Source organism: Callithrix jacchus, chromosome X, assembly GCF_049354715.1.
Source record: "Callithrix jacchus isolate 240 chromosome X, calJac240_pri, whole genome shotgun sequence".
NCBI classification, from domain to species: Eukaryota; Metazoa; Chordata; class Mammalia; order Primates; family Cebidae; genus Callithrix; species Callithrix jacchus.
This window is the reverse complement of record NC_133524.1, coordinates 15,511,406-15,526,902: the sequence shown is the minus strand read 5'-3', so window position 1 is coordinate 15,526,902 and position 15,497 is coordinate 15,511,406. Positions and strand designations below refer to the sequence as shown.

Sequence of the window (15,497 nt, the reverse complement as noted above, 5' to 3'; positions counted from 1 at the left end):
ATCCTTCTGTTCCTTTTAGTCTGGGTGTGCTCTTGATCATCAGATCAAATATTTTGAGTCAATTTTTTCACAGTGAATCAATTCATTCAGTGAATTGATTGACAGAATGCCTGCTTGTTTTACCTTTATGCATATATAGAATTTTTCCTTTTGAGCCTAAGTCAGCATACATGGTTAATTTAGAGGCAAATTCCATAATGTGCAGATCCAGATGACCATTCATTTAATAAGTTAACTGCAGACTATGGCACTATTCTATGGTTTTTTTATGGTACTGAGTAAAGACGCTAGTAGATCTGTCTTCCATGACTGATTTCCTATTTAATCTTACCTTGTTCCCTGTTGTTAGTCTTGAGAATGGAAACCATCCTACATGGCTTTGTCCACTATCTAATGAGACAGTCATAGACAGCACTCCAAGGGTAGTCAATCTATATGCTTATCAGTGGTCATTCCTGTTTTTTCTTTGGAAAATTTGAATCAAGCAATACAAAGACTCAGAGAATGGACAACTGAGTTAGGTAAGTGGCAGGACACCAGAGTAAATATGCATGTATGAGTATTGTTAAGCATCCTGAAACTGTCTTCATTCCTGCTTTTCCTCGAACGTATACAGCTTTCTCTTCCATGAGGCCTTTATCCTTTTACCTAACCTAACTTGAATACATTCTATTCCTTAGAATCTAATTATTACTAAGAGCATGTGAGTGTCCAGTTCTTGGTCATAAGTGGGTCTATTGGCTTGTCTCTTCAGGATTTCAGATAAGATGTGTTCCCCAGGCCAGCAGTCCTTCATGCTATTTGTCATAATCAGAAAAGAATATGGAGGGAGCAGCATAGATGCAAATCAGCCTTTACTCTTTGGAAGACCATTGCTGGCAGGAACCTAACTGAAACAGAGCCAATAGATACAATCCTCTTCCAGTTTCCTTGGGGGATTGGTTCCAGGATCACTGTTGGATACCAAAATCCACAGATGCTCAAGTACCTGACAAAATGATACAAGATTTTCAGATAACCTAGGCACATCCTCCCATGTAGTTTAAATCATCTCTAGATTACTTAAAATACTTAATACAATATAAACACTAAATAGTTGTTACACTGAATTTTTAATTATGTTTTAATTGTTTTTTAAAAATATTTTTGAAATCTTTGGATGCAGAACCCATGATTATGGAGCACCAACTCTATACAGTCTGTAACATATATAGTTTTCTCATCTTATTGGAAAGAACTGTGCTCGTTTCGGCAGCACATATACTAAAATTGGAATAATACAGAGAAGATTAGCATGGCCCCTGTGCAAGGATGACATGCAAATTCATCAAGTGTTCCATATTTTTTAGACCAATAACAACAGCTAAAGTTGAGGTAGCAATTAATAGTCTACCAACCAAAAAAAGCCCAGGTCCAGATGGGTTCACAGCTGAATTCTACCAGACATAAAAAGAGGAGATGGCACCACTCCTGAAACTATTCCAAACAATCCAAAAAGAGGGAATCCTTCCCAAAACATTTTATGAGACCAACGTCATCCTGATACCAAAATCTGGCAGAGATTCAACAAAAAAAGAAAACTTCAGGCCAATATCCATGATGAACATGAATGCAAAAACCTTCAATAAAATACTGGCATACCAATTGCAACAGCACATAAAAAAGCTTATCCATCATGATCAAATAGGCTTCATCCCGAGGGTACAACGGTAGTTCAACATATGCAAGTCTGTAAACATAATCCACCACAAAAACTGAACCAGAGACAAAAACCACATGATTATCTCAATAGAAACAGAGAAGGCCTTTGACAAAATTCAACAGCCCTTTATGTTAAAAACTCTCAGTAAACTAGGTATTGATGGAACATAACACAAAATAATAAAAGCTATTTACAACAAACCCACAGCCAATATACTGAATGGGCAAAAACTGGAAGGATCCCCTTTGAAACCTGGCACTAGACAAGGATGCCCTCTTTATCACTCCTATTTAATATAGTATTGGAAGTTCTAGCCAGAGCAATCAGGCAAGAAAAAGAAATAAAGGGTATTCAGTTAGGAAAGGAGGAAGCCAAATTGTCTCTATTTGCAGATGACATGATTGTATATTTAGAAGACCCCATTGTCTCAGCCCAAAATCTCCGGAAACTGATAAGCAACTTCAGCAATGTCTCAGGATACAAAATCAACATGCAAAAATCACAAGCATTCCTATACACCAATAACGGACTAACAGAGAGCCAAATCAAGAGCCAACTCCCATTTACAATTGCTACAAAGAGAATAGAATACCTAGGAATACAACTAACAAAGGACGTAAAGGACTTCTTCAAAGAGAGCTACAAATCACTGCTCAAGGAAATAAGAGAGGACAGAAACATGGGAAAACATGCCATGCTCATGGTTCAGAAGAATAAATATTGTGAAAATGGCCATACTGCCCAAAGCAATTTATAGATTCAATGCCATCCCCATCAAGCCATCTATGACCCTCTTCACAGAACTGGAAAAAATCACCTTAAACTTCATATGGAACCAAAAGAGAGCCTGATAGCCAAGACAATTTTAAGCAAAAAGAACAAAGCTGGAGGCATCACACTACCTGACTTCAAACTATACAACAAGGCTACAGTAATCAAAACAGCATGATACTGGTATCAAAACAGAGATATAGACCAATGGAACAGAACAGAGGCCTTGGAGGCAACACCACACATCTACAACCATCTGATCTTTGATAAACCTGACAAAAGCAATGAGGAAAGGATTCCCTGTTTAATAAATGGTATTGGGAAACTGGCTAGCAATGTGCAGAAAGCAGAAACTGGACCCCTTCCTGGCACCTTACACTAAAATTAACTCCAGATGGATTAAAGACTTAAACATAATATCTAACACCATAAAAACCCTAGAAGAAAAGCTAGGCAAAACCATTTAGGACATAGGCACAGGCAAGGACTTCATGACTAAAACACCAAAAGCATTGGCAACAGAAGCCAAAATAGACAAATGAGATCTAATTAAACTCCAGAGCTTCTGTACAGCAAAAGAAACAATCATTAGAGTGAACCAGCAACCAACAGAATGGGAAAAAATTTTTGCAATCTACCCATCTGACAAAGGGCTAATATCCAGAATCTACAAAGAACTAAAACAGATTTACAAGAAAAAAACAAACAAGCCCATTCAAAAGTGGGTGAAGGATATGAACAGACACTTTTCAAAAGAAGACATATATGAGGCCAACAAACATGAAAAAATACTCATCATCACTGGTCATTAGAGAAATGCAAATCAAAACCACATTGAGATACCATCTCATGCCGGTTGGAATGGCAATCATTAAAAAATCTGGAGACAACAGATGCTGGAGAGGATGTGGAGAAATAGGAACACTTTTACATGGTTGGTGGGAGTGTAAATTAGTTCAACCATTGTGGAAGACAGTGTGGTGATTCCTCAAGGACCTAGAAATAGAAATTCCATTTGACTCAGCAATCCCTGGCTATATACCCAAAGGACTTTATAATTGTTCTATTATAAAGACACATGCACATGTATGTTCATTGTGGCCCTGTTTACAATAGCAAAGACCTGGAACCAACCCAAATGCCCATCAATGATAGACTGGATAAAGAAAATGTGGCACATATACATCATGGAATACTATGCAGCCATAAAAAAGATGAGTTCGTGTCCTTTGTAGGGACATGGATGAACCTGAAAATCATCTTTTCAGCAAACTGACACAAGAACAGAAAATCAAACACCACATGTTCTCACTTATAGGTGGGTGTTGTACAGTGAGAACACATGGACACAGGGATGGGAGCATCCCATACTGGGGTCTGTTGGGGAGGACTATGGGAGGGAGAGCTGGGTGTAGGGAGGTTGGGGAGGGATAACATGGGGAGAAATGCCAGATATAGGTGACAGGGGGATGGAGGCAGCAAACCACATTGCCATGTGTGCCATATATATATGGAAAGGACTGACACCAAAATAGCAAGTTTCATTGGAGTCATTTGTCACCTAAGGATATTCTAGGTATTCTCTCAAACAAAGCTAAGAGTAATCATTTGAGATGAAAATGGTTTCCTTGGAATATTTGTATTAACTAGAACATCACCTTAGTGGTTTTTCTCCTTGCATTTTCCAGAACTGATGTTAACTGTGGTGTTTGTAGAAACATATTACAAATGTGTCTGTTATCAATTATATTCTGGACCTAACTACTGGTTATTTAAAAAAAAGACAACTTAAAAAATTTCCTACACAGCCCCTAACAACCAACAGTTAGTGATGTAAACAGTCCCTGTTATGCCCTTCGGTTCATTAATAAGCTCTTCTGATCCAGTTGCTGCCTATGTTCGTTGGGTTTAGTGAAAATGTACTCTGTACTCTGGAGATTTAGCAGCAGATGAGAGGAAGAACCAAATGTGTGCCAGTACTAGCTACAGGGAAGACACTACACCAGGGATTTGGAAAGACTGACCAGTGAGAATCTTGATTTGTCAGTTTCTAAGGCTTTAAATATACTCTTTCCCTTGCCTGGTCAATGATGACATTGTTCACTCTGATTAATGAATAAGCGGTTCTCCATCTTTAGCTCAATAATCTGTGGATTGAAAGCAGCTGTTCTACTATGGATCCCCACTAGTGGTAGTGATGCTAAATTGGTTGTTCAATGATGCTGGCAGATCATTTTCCTTGAGCTGTGAATTTCTGTGTCTCATGCGATTTCCACTCTAGGTCAGTACTGGAGACAGCTACTTTGAGAAAAAAACTTTGGCTTGATGTGAGACTTCCAATTGTACTGTGCTAGAAGAAGCCATTAAAGCAAATAGCTTTCTCTGTAAACCTTCATCTTCTTAGGCTTGTCACAGTGGGTAAATGTCCCTCTTTAAGCTGAGAGTCATGGAATATTGAGCTTCTCTGAATTAGTTTGTTAGTCACAAGAAGTATGACTTAGAAATCAGTGAGGTGGCTTATTTTCCCCAGTGAGAATAACAGAACAATATATGACTTATGGCTGCTTTCAGCACTTCATCACATACTTTACCTGACTACTAGATGCAACATAATCACATTTTGTCGTGGACACTAGTCGCTGAGTAGTAGTGTGCTGGTAAAATGTTTAACATCCAAATCTCCAGTAAAAAATTACAAGCACTTGCTTTGTAGCATTTCTGTGGTATAGAAATGCCTACAATGGACAATCTCCAGCTACCAACTTGAGATAACTGAATGCAAGATTTGTTCCCAAATTTGCACAACCAGCTTTTAAAAGCCAATACCACTGACTTCAGCCATGACTACCCCTGGGGTTAGTTAGACTGTGTTCAATGAGGCTGGCTTTTGTTAACTGCCTCAGAAGAATATCAGCTTGTGGGAAGAGTTAAGGGAGATGTTTGGTGATGTTCTTCACACAAAGGTGTGCTTCACTTTTATGTCTTAAACATAAGCTAAGGATAATGTTGTTTGTTTGCTTGTTTGTTTAATTTATTTATTTGCTGAGACAGAGTCTCATGGTGTCACCAGGTGGGAGTGCAGTGGCGCGATCTCGGCTCACTACAATCTCTGCCTCCCCAGTTAAAGTGCCTCAGCCACCAGAGTAGCTGGGATTACAGGTGCATGCCACCACACACAGCTAAGTTTTGTATTTTTAGTGGAGATGGGTTTTCACCATGTTGGCCAGGCTGGTCACGAACTCCAAGCTGTTTAATTCAATGTGTGACTGACTACTATTTCAGTTTCTTATTATGACATTACCAAATTGGAGAAAGAAGTTGGTGTTGGGGTGGGGTATGGCATGTTAGGGAAAAGATCTTGCTTCTATACGCACTTCTTCCATTACTGGCTATTTAACTCTTGGGCAAATTATTTATCACCTGTCCCTTTCCCTTCCTTCCCAACAATTTATGAATAACAACCAGTCAGCAACTTCTTCTCGACCAACTCAACAGCAAACCTATAGCATTGTGTGGCCAGGTGCCATGGCTCGCTCCTGTAATCCCAGTTCTTTGGTAGGCTGAGGCAGGAGGTTCACTTGAGTACAGGAGTTCAACACCTATAGCATTGTGTATTTTGCTCTTTATCTTCTCTATCTCCCTCTGGAAGTTTAAACAATAGGACAATGATTGGAAGACAGAAACAAGATGCTCAGGAAGCCTGGAGCAAACAGTCTCCTCTGAAAGGATTTCACTGCTTTGACATTGGAAATGGGATTTTTCCCATTTCAAAGAATGAATATAATTTGATCATTGGAATCACTAATCACTTTTGAATTCACTAATCTTTATAATACAATTCAAAGCAGTTGCTCCTGAACTGTAAAATCACACACAGAAATTGGAAAAATACTGATTCCCCAGGCCCCACGTCAGACTTGATGATTTAGAATCCCAATCAGGGTGGGGAGTGGAGAGGAAGAGCAGACCCTATATTTAAAAAAAAATTCATCAGATGATTCTGATACAGATAAATCTTAGGAAATTTTTACTCTAGAGCAAAGAAGGACTTGGTTATTATTCAACAAGGTAGCACTCAAAGTTTTGTATTTTCCAGACCATCCATCCAAATGGAGGCTTCGACAATGTTTTCAGTGATAAGAAGCCAAATCTCTGTACCAGTGGTCCATCGAAGCAGCTTACCATCAAACTTTGAAATCCCCCAAACTCACTGCTAGTGTCCCTGACTGAAAACCCCTGTGATACTTGCCAATTGCCAGCTATTCTGTTCTTCCAGCCCTCAAGTAAAGTCCCTGAAAAAACAAACACTTCTGAAAGTATTAGAGAACCTGAAAGGGATACCATACCTGGGTGACTCTGATTACCTTCAGAGGCTTAAATAGCTGTCAGAAAGAGAAACTCTTAGCCACTTGCAGCCCTTCGTGGACATTAGTTTTTAGTCTTGAGTCAATGTAGATTAGATGCATCGATTCCTATTGCGGCTGACCATCAGTTAACATCTCTGCTTCTTATGAAAACTGACTTGAGTATAATCAGCAGGTGAACACACTCTCTATCATTGTCCATCTTTCTAAGCTTCTGTATATTGATTTTAAGCCTCAGAGCTGGGCCAAAACAGCCTTGAACTCAAAGCAATTTTTCTACTCTACCTTTTAAAAAATTCATTCATTTATTCATCAAATATTTGTTATAGTATAGACAATGAAGATACTGCAGTAAAAAAATTAATCCGGAAACCCTACTGTCATGGAGTCTCCCAGTGAGAGGATAATAAAAATAATAAGCAAAGTAACAGATACATATGTAATGTGATGAACAAAATAAATGAGTGAAAAATATAATATGTCAGATGGTGATAAGTGCCATGGAGACAAGTAACCCAGAGACAAGGAGGAAGAAGAGTTGGGAATAGGGCTTGTGTACTAATAACAGTATCAGTTAAACAGCACTTGATTGCTAAAAATACTCACAGGACCCTAAATGACAATGCTTAAATATCTGGAGTTTATTATAGGAAAAGGATACAATTGAGAAAGAGCATTAATGTAAGGTTGTACATCACAGCCGAGAGCTATTTGGTAACAAGGGATTGGAAAGATCAAGAGTAAGATCGTCTTCCCTATGTAAGGGACTTGGTAGGATGCTCTCTTTCTTTCTGATCAGCAGCCAGTATCTCTTTGAACCAGAAAACCCAAAATGGAGTTTAGACTGGAGGTTTTTCTTTTTTTTTCCTCTCTTTTTTTTTTTTTATGGAGATAAAGTCTGGCTCTGTTGCCGAAGCTGGAGTGCAGTGGCATAATCTCAGGCTCACTGCAACTTCCGCCTCCTGGGTTCAAACAATTCTCCTCCCTTAACCTCCTAAGTAGCTGGGACTATAGGCATGTGCCACCATGGCCGGTTAATATTTGTATTTTTACTAGAGATGGGGTTTCACTGTGTTGGCCAGGCTGGTGTTGAACTCTTGACCTCATGATCCACCTGCCTTGGTCTCCCAAAGTGTTGGGATTACTGACTGGAGATTTTTTAAAAAATATATTTTGCTGGCTACATATACATACTCCTGCTATGTAACCAGCCTTAGCAGCAGAGACCTCAGGGATCAGGGGTGCTCACCCTGACCAGGTTCAGATCACCAATCTCACTGTTATCAATAAACAATGCTGACAAGCTGGTACAAACCTCCCCAAACTCCTCATACCCATGGTTACACAACAGAACTATTAACCAGTGGATTTCATGCCTTGGCCAGGGATCAGTGCCATATAGATACAGGTGCATTCTTATTTCAACAGAATAACTTAGGCCAATTCTAGAAGTGCTGCAATTAACTCTCACAGCGCAGATTGCAATTCCAAGTAGCAATTCTAAATTCTAAATTGCAATTCTAAGTAGCAGGTCAAAATCTCAAGGTGGTGACAGAGACAGCTACACAGAAAGTTAAAAGCAGGGAGATCAGTAAGCACAAAAGCCTGAGGCAGGACTATATTCAGAGAAAAGCGGGTGGGGGGCAGTCTCTGAGATCAAGACTGAATAAATGATGGGGAAACAGATGATGTAAAAGTTGTAAGGAGCAGATGCTGGGTGGAAATGTGAATTATATTGTCTTCCAAATGTTTCTCAATTCTGCCTTGCTTTTTCCCTTCATTATTGCAGTGGAGTATGTCAGTTCATTAGATCTGTGGTTCTTAACCTGGTAGTCTATGGATCGAATTCAGGAGTCCTGTATATTTAAATTTTAAAAATCGAATTCTTATTAAACTCCAACTGAAATTGAACATTCTCTTCATTAGGAATGCAGACAGCCAGAATAGTATTAGTAATTGTTGTATCTCTGTCATCCATAGATATCACAGAGATTTTTTTTTTAATTTGAAATAGAGTCATGCTTTGTCACTCAGGCTGGAGTGCAATGGTGTGATCATAACTCACTGCAGGCTTGAACTCCCAAGCTGAAGTGATCTTCCTTCCTCAGCTTCCCCGATAGCTGGGAGTACAGATGCATGCCACCATACCCAGCATTAAAAAAGAAATTTAGTAGAGACAAGGTCTTGATATGTTGCCCAGGCTGGGTCTTGAATTACTGGGCTCAAGCAATCCTCCCCTCTTGGCCTCCCAAAGTGCTGGGATTAAACTGGGTGAGCTATATTACCTGGCCTCACAGAGACTTTTGTATCAGATTATAGTTGTTGCAAATATTCTGACATCATCTTTTATGGAAATCATTTCTTTGAAATTATTGTGGTTATTAACCTGCTACTAGATTGCACAGGATCATAGTCTTCCTTTCTCCAAATTAAATGATGACGTTTAATGTTTTCACAACTGGGGTTTAACACAAAAATGTCTGGAGCATCCCGATGTCTCTGAGAGATTACCTTCACCTTGTGAGCTGGGCTATGGGAGTTTTAATTCTATTTACAACAATGAATCTCCATGGATGACATTTTCAACATTTACAACACTTAAAACAAAAAGTTGATGTTGACTGGATATTCATCATAACATGCTTCTAACCTTATCAAAGACCACTCCACAGTTCAATGTTCTTTTTGAAGCTAAACAACAGCCTTCACACAAAAATGTCTTTAAAAAGTCCCATAATTTGCATATATATTATATTGTTATTTTATTTGTTGTTATTTAGGGTGATAACAAAGAAGGAGTTATACTATGCCATAAATTTATTCATTTCATTATTTTTAAAGATTTATTAAGTTATACATCACATACAATTCATAGAACGTTACCAGCTGCAAACAAACAAACAAACAAATGTTCTTCAGTGCAGCAAGAACATTTTCTATTAGCTGTTGCAAACTGATATGCAAGGTCTCCAGGATAATAGCTGGTATCTTGAGAAACTGAATTTTCCAGTGCCAGGTAAGGCTGATGAAGTATTAGCTCCTGAATGGAATATATCATATAAGATTTGACAAGCTTGAATTAATACCTAATGTTCTCCAAAGGGGTAGGAAATGATTGGAGAGCAGTGAGAGAGTGTTCCCAAAGAGGCCCCAAACAATGTGAAAGGAGATAAATAGGAAAATGGACCCCATTAGCTGGTCACAAATGGACTGGAATTGGCTTGTCATTGCTGAGAGTAAAATGAAAGCTTAAGGAGATGTGTGAACACAGCACAGAACCAGCACCAGTGCTGATTTTTTTCCCCTCAGGTACCCAGAGATTTGTGTTTAGTGATTGGCCATTCAGAATTGCTTTTGCCTAAAGGCCCTATTTAAATACAGGAAAAGAACCTGCTCGATCATGCCGCCTATGCTGAGAAATATGAGACTCATAGTTCTGTTGTAGTTGCTGATTTGGGCTCTAACCACATCTGACAGTGTTCTAAATTTGATGCTTGTGACCAACATTTAACCAAGCAGCCCTTTTTCCACCCTGTACAATGCATTGGAATCTCCTGGGGTTCTCTTGGGCTCACTGAAGTCTTGAGTCTGCAGTGGTCTTCAACTGGGAGCTATTCAGTCCCTTCCCAGGGGACTTTTGACAATATCTGGGGATACTTTCAGTTGTTACAGCTGGAGGGTGCTTCTGTCATCTACTGCATAGAGGCCAGGGATGCTTCTAAACATCCTACAAGGTACAGGATCATCCACGACAAAGAATGATCTGGCCCAGAACGTGAGTAGTGCTGAGAATGAGAAGATCCATTGTAAAGGACGATGCACATAACTGCATGGGAGTGTCAGACTTGCAGAGATGAGGGTCTTGAGGGAGGAGCCTAAGTGGCCAGGTAGAAATGGAGGAAAAGGCATACCATTTTGTCTCTTCTGATACATTTCAAACACAACTCTGCTCTGCATTTTAGATTGTTTCGTAGAAATGACTCGTTTCTTTCCTGATTTCCTCTTCCTTGTGGATACAAAAGAGGCAGCCAAGATCAGGGAAGGTTACAGCAAGGCCCTGCACTACCTGGAAAAGCATCCACCCACATTTGGAGCTCCTTTGTTCAATTAATCTTACAATAAAATGTCAATGTCTTGTCAATTAATATTGATGTATAACATTTCAATCATAGTATATTGTACATACTAATATATGCCCTCCTCCTTCTAATTAATATTATTCTTACCTCCTATTCAAATAAAGAACTTGAATGAATCCTAACTCAAGTCATGGACTGGCTGGGTAATAAAAGAGTTTTCAAACAATATTCTAACCCTGACCTACAGTAAGGATTAGAGTTGCTCTGTCTTTCCCTATGGAAAGGAAAAGCCTTTCCATAGGGAAAATGTGGAATTCTCATTCCACAATGAAAGTGAATGTGAGAGAAATAAAGAAGCATGACTCACAGAGTTGTGGGACATGGGAACAGTATTCTGACAGGACCTACAGTGGATTGAGAAGTAGGACACACTTGTACTGAGTGGGTATCCTTAATCACCTCTTGTGGTGCCTTTTACCTACATAGAATCCATGGCCCATTTGTCTAACTATCTTGTGGTCTATTGGCTGGTAATTACTTCTGCTTTGACATTTGCTAATTAAAGTCCAGGATATTTCCTGGCAAATTGCAGGTTCTGGAAAACAGAAAATTCTCAAGACACAAAGGAATGGCTTCCAATGTCAACTTTTTGTAGATTAAAATAACAGATATTGGGGTTCAGATGAGCATTTAGAGGATCTCTTAATCACTGCCTAGGCTGTCCCCTGCCTCTGTTCACTTATGCAATATGGCTCACTCTTGTATCACATATTTTATAATCTAAAATCCCTAAGTAGTCTTATCCAGCCCCATAATGTAAATGCCACCTGTATATCAATGACTCTCAAACATAAGAGCAGACAAGTGACTCTCTGATTTAGCTATCACCAATATGATAATCAAACAGCAACTTGGCTTAATTGAGTTTGAAATCTGATCATTTGGGGTTGAGAAAAAATGGTAGGTGAAGAAGTGAAGATGGCCATTATCTCAAGAAGAAACCAGTGATGAAGTTGAGGGGAAGGGAAGCTCTTGGCTGAGTCTTAAGGAAGATGCCCCTAATACTATATCACACCTGCTTGGCCTACCTCTGATTTCAGCTGCAGCTGAGATGGACAGTTCCTTGTAAATCTAGACTCAGCTTGCATTTACAAGGCCCCATCTCAAGCACACACCTTTCTGCATGCTGCTCTTCTGACATCTTGGAAGCTTGCTAGGCCCTTATATGAGCACAGATCAGAAATATGGGGGAAGTACCCCTAGGAATGCCCCCATAATAGGGGAAAGGAACTAATGTAGAAATACTGCAACCTCCCATCTTGAGGGTGGTTATTTTTTCTGCTTCTCTGGTGGAATGGAGCTCCCATTTAGTACAACAGTGACTTCAATAATGTCTCCTGAGATGGGCTTTCCCTCCCTCCCTCCCTGTCCTACTTTTTCCACTCACTCATTCATGCCTCATTGCTACTGCCAAATGCTTTTGTTTGGATCTTGTCATTTCCAGTGCTGGCTCTGCAATCTTGGCACATTAGAGTTTTACTGAGCACGTTCACATACTGTATCGCATTCCCTCTGTGGACACTGAGCAACATCCCAGCTCTTTTAAGATCTCCCCTGTACTACAGGTACTAAAAGAATAGAACTGTAATACACCTCCCAAGTGTCTTGTCATCAGGGTTCCAGTTTCATTTTGTTGATGAGGGTACAATTTAAAAGGCTATTATTTTCCAGTGGTGGTCGGAGGCAGGTGATAGGGGTTGCAGGTAGACTCCTGAAAATTGCCCTCTTCAGGACTGCAGGCTTCCAAGGCCACTTGTGGCAATTCCTGTGACTCCTGTACTTTTTGATGAATTTCCCTGATTTTTTCTCCTCCAACCCTCCCAGGAGTTGTGTAAGTTTCTCATTCCCTATGACAAATTTCTTCCTGCTCAAAATACCTAGAATGGTTTCTGTTTTTATGGTCAAATCCTGATTAATATACATATGTTATCTGATTTTATCGAGAGAAAAAGTCTAAGAATTAAATTTGACTTGCAAATGTTGATGGTTAATAGGTGAGGGAAAGATAACAAGATCCAGTTCAGGTAACAAAGCAGAGGTATTTTGAGAGATGTTAGGAAAATGACGCAAATACATTACATTGGATGTCAAGGTGAAAATCACTTCAAGAAAAGAGGGATCTTGATGATGAATATTCTCTTGTCTCCCAAAAGATGCCAGCCTGTATCAAGCTGATGGATATAAAACAGTGTAGATTTAAAAGTCAAGAAATTGGAGCCCTCCGTAAGTCCTTGCAGGTGAATGAAGGAGGAAAGAAGAATCAACTGTGGAAACCTCATTAACATGCATGAAGTGACTGTGTTATCTGACTTCTAATGGGCACTGATGCAGTGAAACTGGGAATTGTGTACTGTGTGGTGCTGGAAGTGAAAAGTAAAATTTACTACACAAATTAAGAATTCTGGGTTACACGGCAGTTCATAAATCTATCATATAATGCTTCCTTGACAGATTGGGAAGGTAGCAGTTTAAAATATAGTATTTTCTTTTGAAATAGAGAAAAGAAAGGAAGAAAAAGAAAGAAAAAAGAGAGAAAGAAAGGAAAAAAAAGAATGAAAGAGAGAAAGAAAGAGGAATAGAAAGAGGGAGAGAGAACAGGAATCTTGCTCTATTACCCAGGCTAGAATGCAGTCTAAAAATGGGTATTTAAAACCTCTTTTATGCCAATAAATGTTTTTAATAATGGAGACAGGAAGGGATAAGGGATGAAAATAACAAACAAGCAGCCAACCAATATTTCACTTAAACCTGTGAAATGCTATGCAATTGCTAAGGAGTGATTTACTTCCTATTACGTGGTCACTTTTAGAATAGGTGTGATGTGATACTGAGAAAAATGTGTTTTGTGGATTAGAGGTGGAGAGTTCTGTAAATGTTTATTAAGTTTAGTTCTTCCAGGTCTGAGTTCAACTCCTGGATATCCTTGTTAATTTTCTGTCTCGTTGATCTGTCTAATATTGACAACGTGGTGTTAAAGTCTCCGACTATTATTGTGTGGGAGTCTAAGTCTGTTTGTAAGTCATTAAGAACTTGCCTTATGTATCTGGTTGCTCCTGTATTGGGTACGTATATATTTAGAATCGTTAGCGCTTCTTGTTGAATTGATCCTTTTACCATTATGTAATGTCCTTCTTTGTCTCCTTTGGTCTTTGTTGCTTTAAAGTCTATTTTATCAGAGACGAGAATTGCAACTCCTGCTTTTTTTTTCTCTTCATTTGGTTGGTAAATCTTCCTCCATCCCTTTGTTTTGAGTCTTCGTGTATCCTTGCATGTGAGATGGGTCTGGATACAACATACTGATGGGTTTGGCTTTTTATCCAATTTGCCTGTCTGTGTCTTTTTATTGGGGCATTTAGTCCATTTAAATTTAGGATTGATATTGATATATGTGAGTTTGATACTGACATTCAATGCTAGCTGGCTGTTTTGCCCATTAGTTGATGTAGATTCTTCATTATGGTGATGCTCTTAACCTTTTGGTCTGTTTTTGGAATGGCTGATACTGGTTGTTCCTTTCTATATGTAATGCTTCTTTCAGAAGCTCTTGTAAAGCAGGCCTGGTGGTGATAAAATCTCTGAGTACTTGCTTGTTCGCAAAAAATTTTATTTATCCTTCACTTATGAAGCTCAGTTTGGCTGGATATGAAATTCTGGGTTGAAAGTTCTTTTCTTTAAGGATGTTGAATATTGGCCCCCACTCTCTTCTGGCTTGTAGGGTTTCTGCTGAGAGATCTGTGGTGAGTCTGATAGGCTTCCCTTTGTGGGTGACCCAACCTTTCTCTCTGGCTGCCCTTAGCATTTTCTCCTTCATTTCAACCCTGGTGAATCTGACGATTATGTGCCTTGGGGTTGCTCTTCTTGCAGAATATCTTTGTGGTGTTCTCTGTATTTCCTGGATTTGAGTATTGTTCTTCCTTGCTAGGTTGGGAACGTTTTCCTGGATGATATCCTGAAGAATATTTTCCAGCTTGGATTCATTCTCTTCATCACATTCAGGTACACCTATCAAATGTAGATTAGGTCTCTTCACATAGTCCCACATTTCTTGGAGACTTTGCTCATTCCTTTTTATCCTTTTTTTCTCTAATCTTGTCTTCTCATTTTATTTCATTAAGTTTGTCTTTGACCTCTGATATCCTTTCTTCTGCTTGATCAATTCAACTGTTAAAACATGTGCATACTTTGCAAAGTTCTCATATTGTGTTTTTCAGCTCCATTAATTCACTTATATTCCTCTCTAAATTGTCTATTCTCATTAGCATTTTGTCAAACCTCTTTTCAAGGTTCTTAGTTTCTTTGCATTGGGCTAGAACATGTTCTTTTAGCTCACAGAAGTTTCTTATTATCCACCTTCTGAAGCCTGATTCTGTTGATTAATCACACTCATTCTCCATCAGGCCTTGTTTCATTGCTGATGAGGAGCTGCAATCCCCTGTAGGAGGAGAGACATTCTGATTTTGGGTGTTTTCCTCCTTTTTGCACTGGTTTCTTCCCATATTTGTGGATTTACCCACCTGTTAT

At 39.1% G+C, this 15,497-nt stretch overlaps 1 non-coding gene across 1 annotated transcript; it reads left to right on the top strand.

Annotated features, from left to right (window-relative positions):
• Window positions 1–1,239: 1,239 nt before the first annotated feature.
• On the top strand, window positions 1,240–1,346 carry LOC118150725 (U6 spliceosomal RNA). Its single transcript, XR_004738878.1, has one exon. It is a non-coding gene; the product is annotated as a U6 spliceosomal RNA (small nuclear RNA).
• The last annotated feature ends 14,151 nt before the right edge of the window (window positions 1,347–15,497 follow it).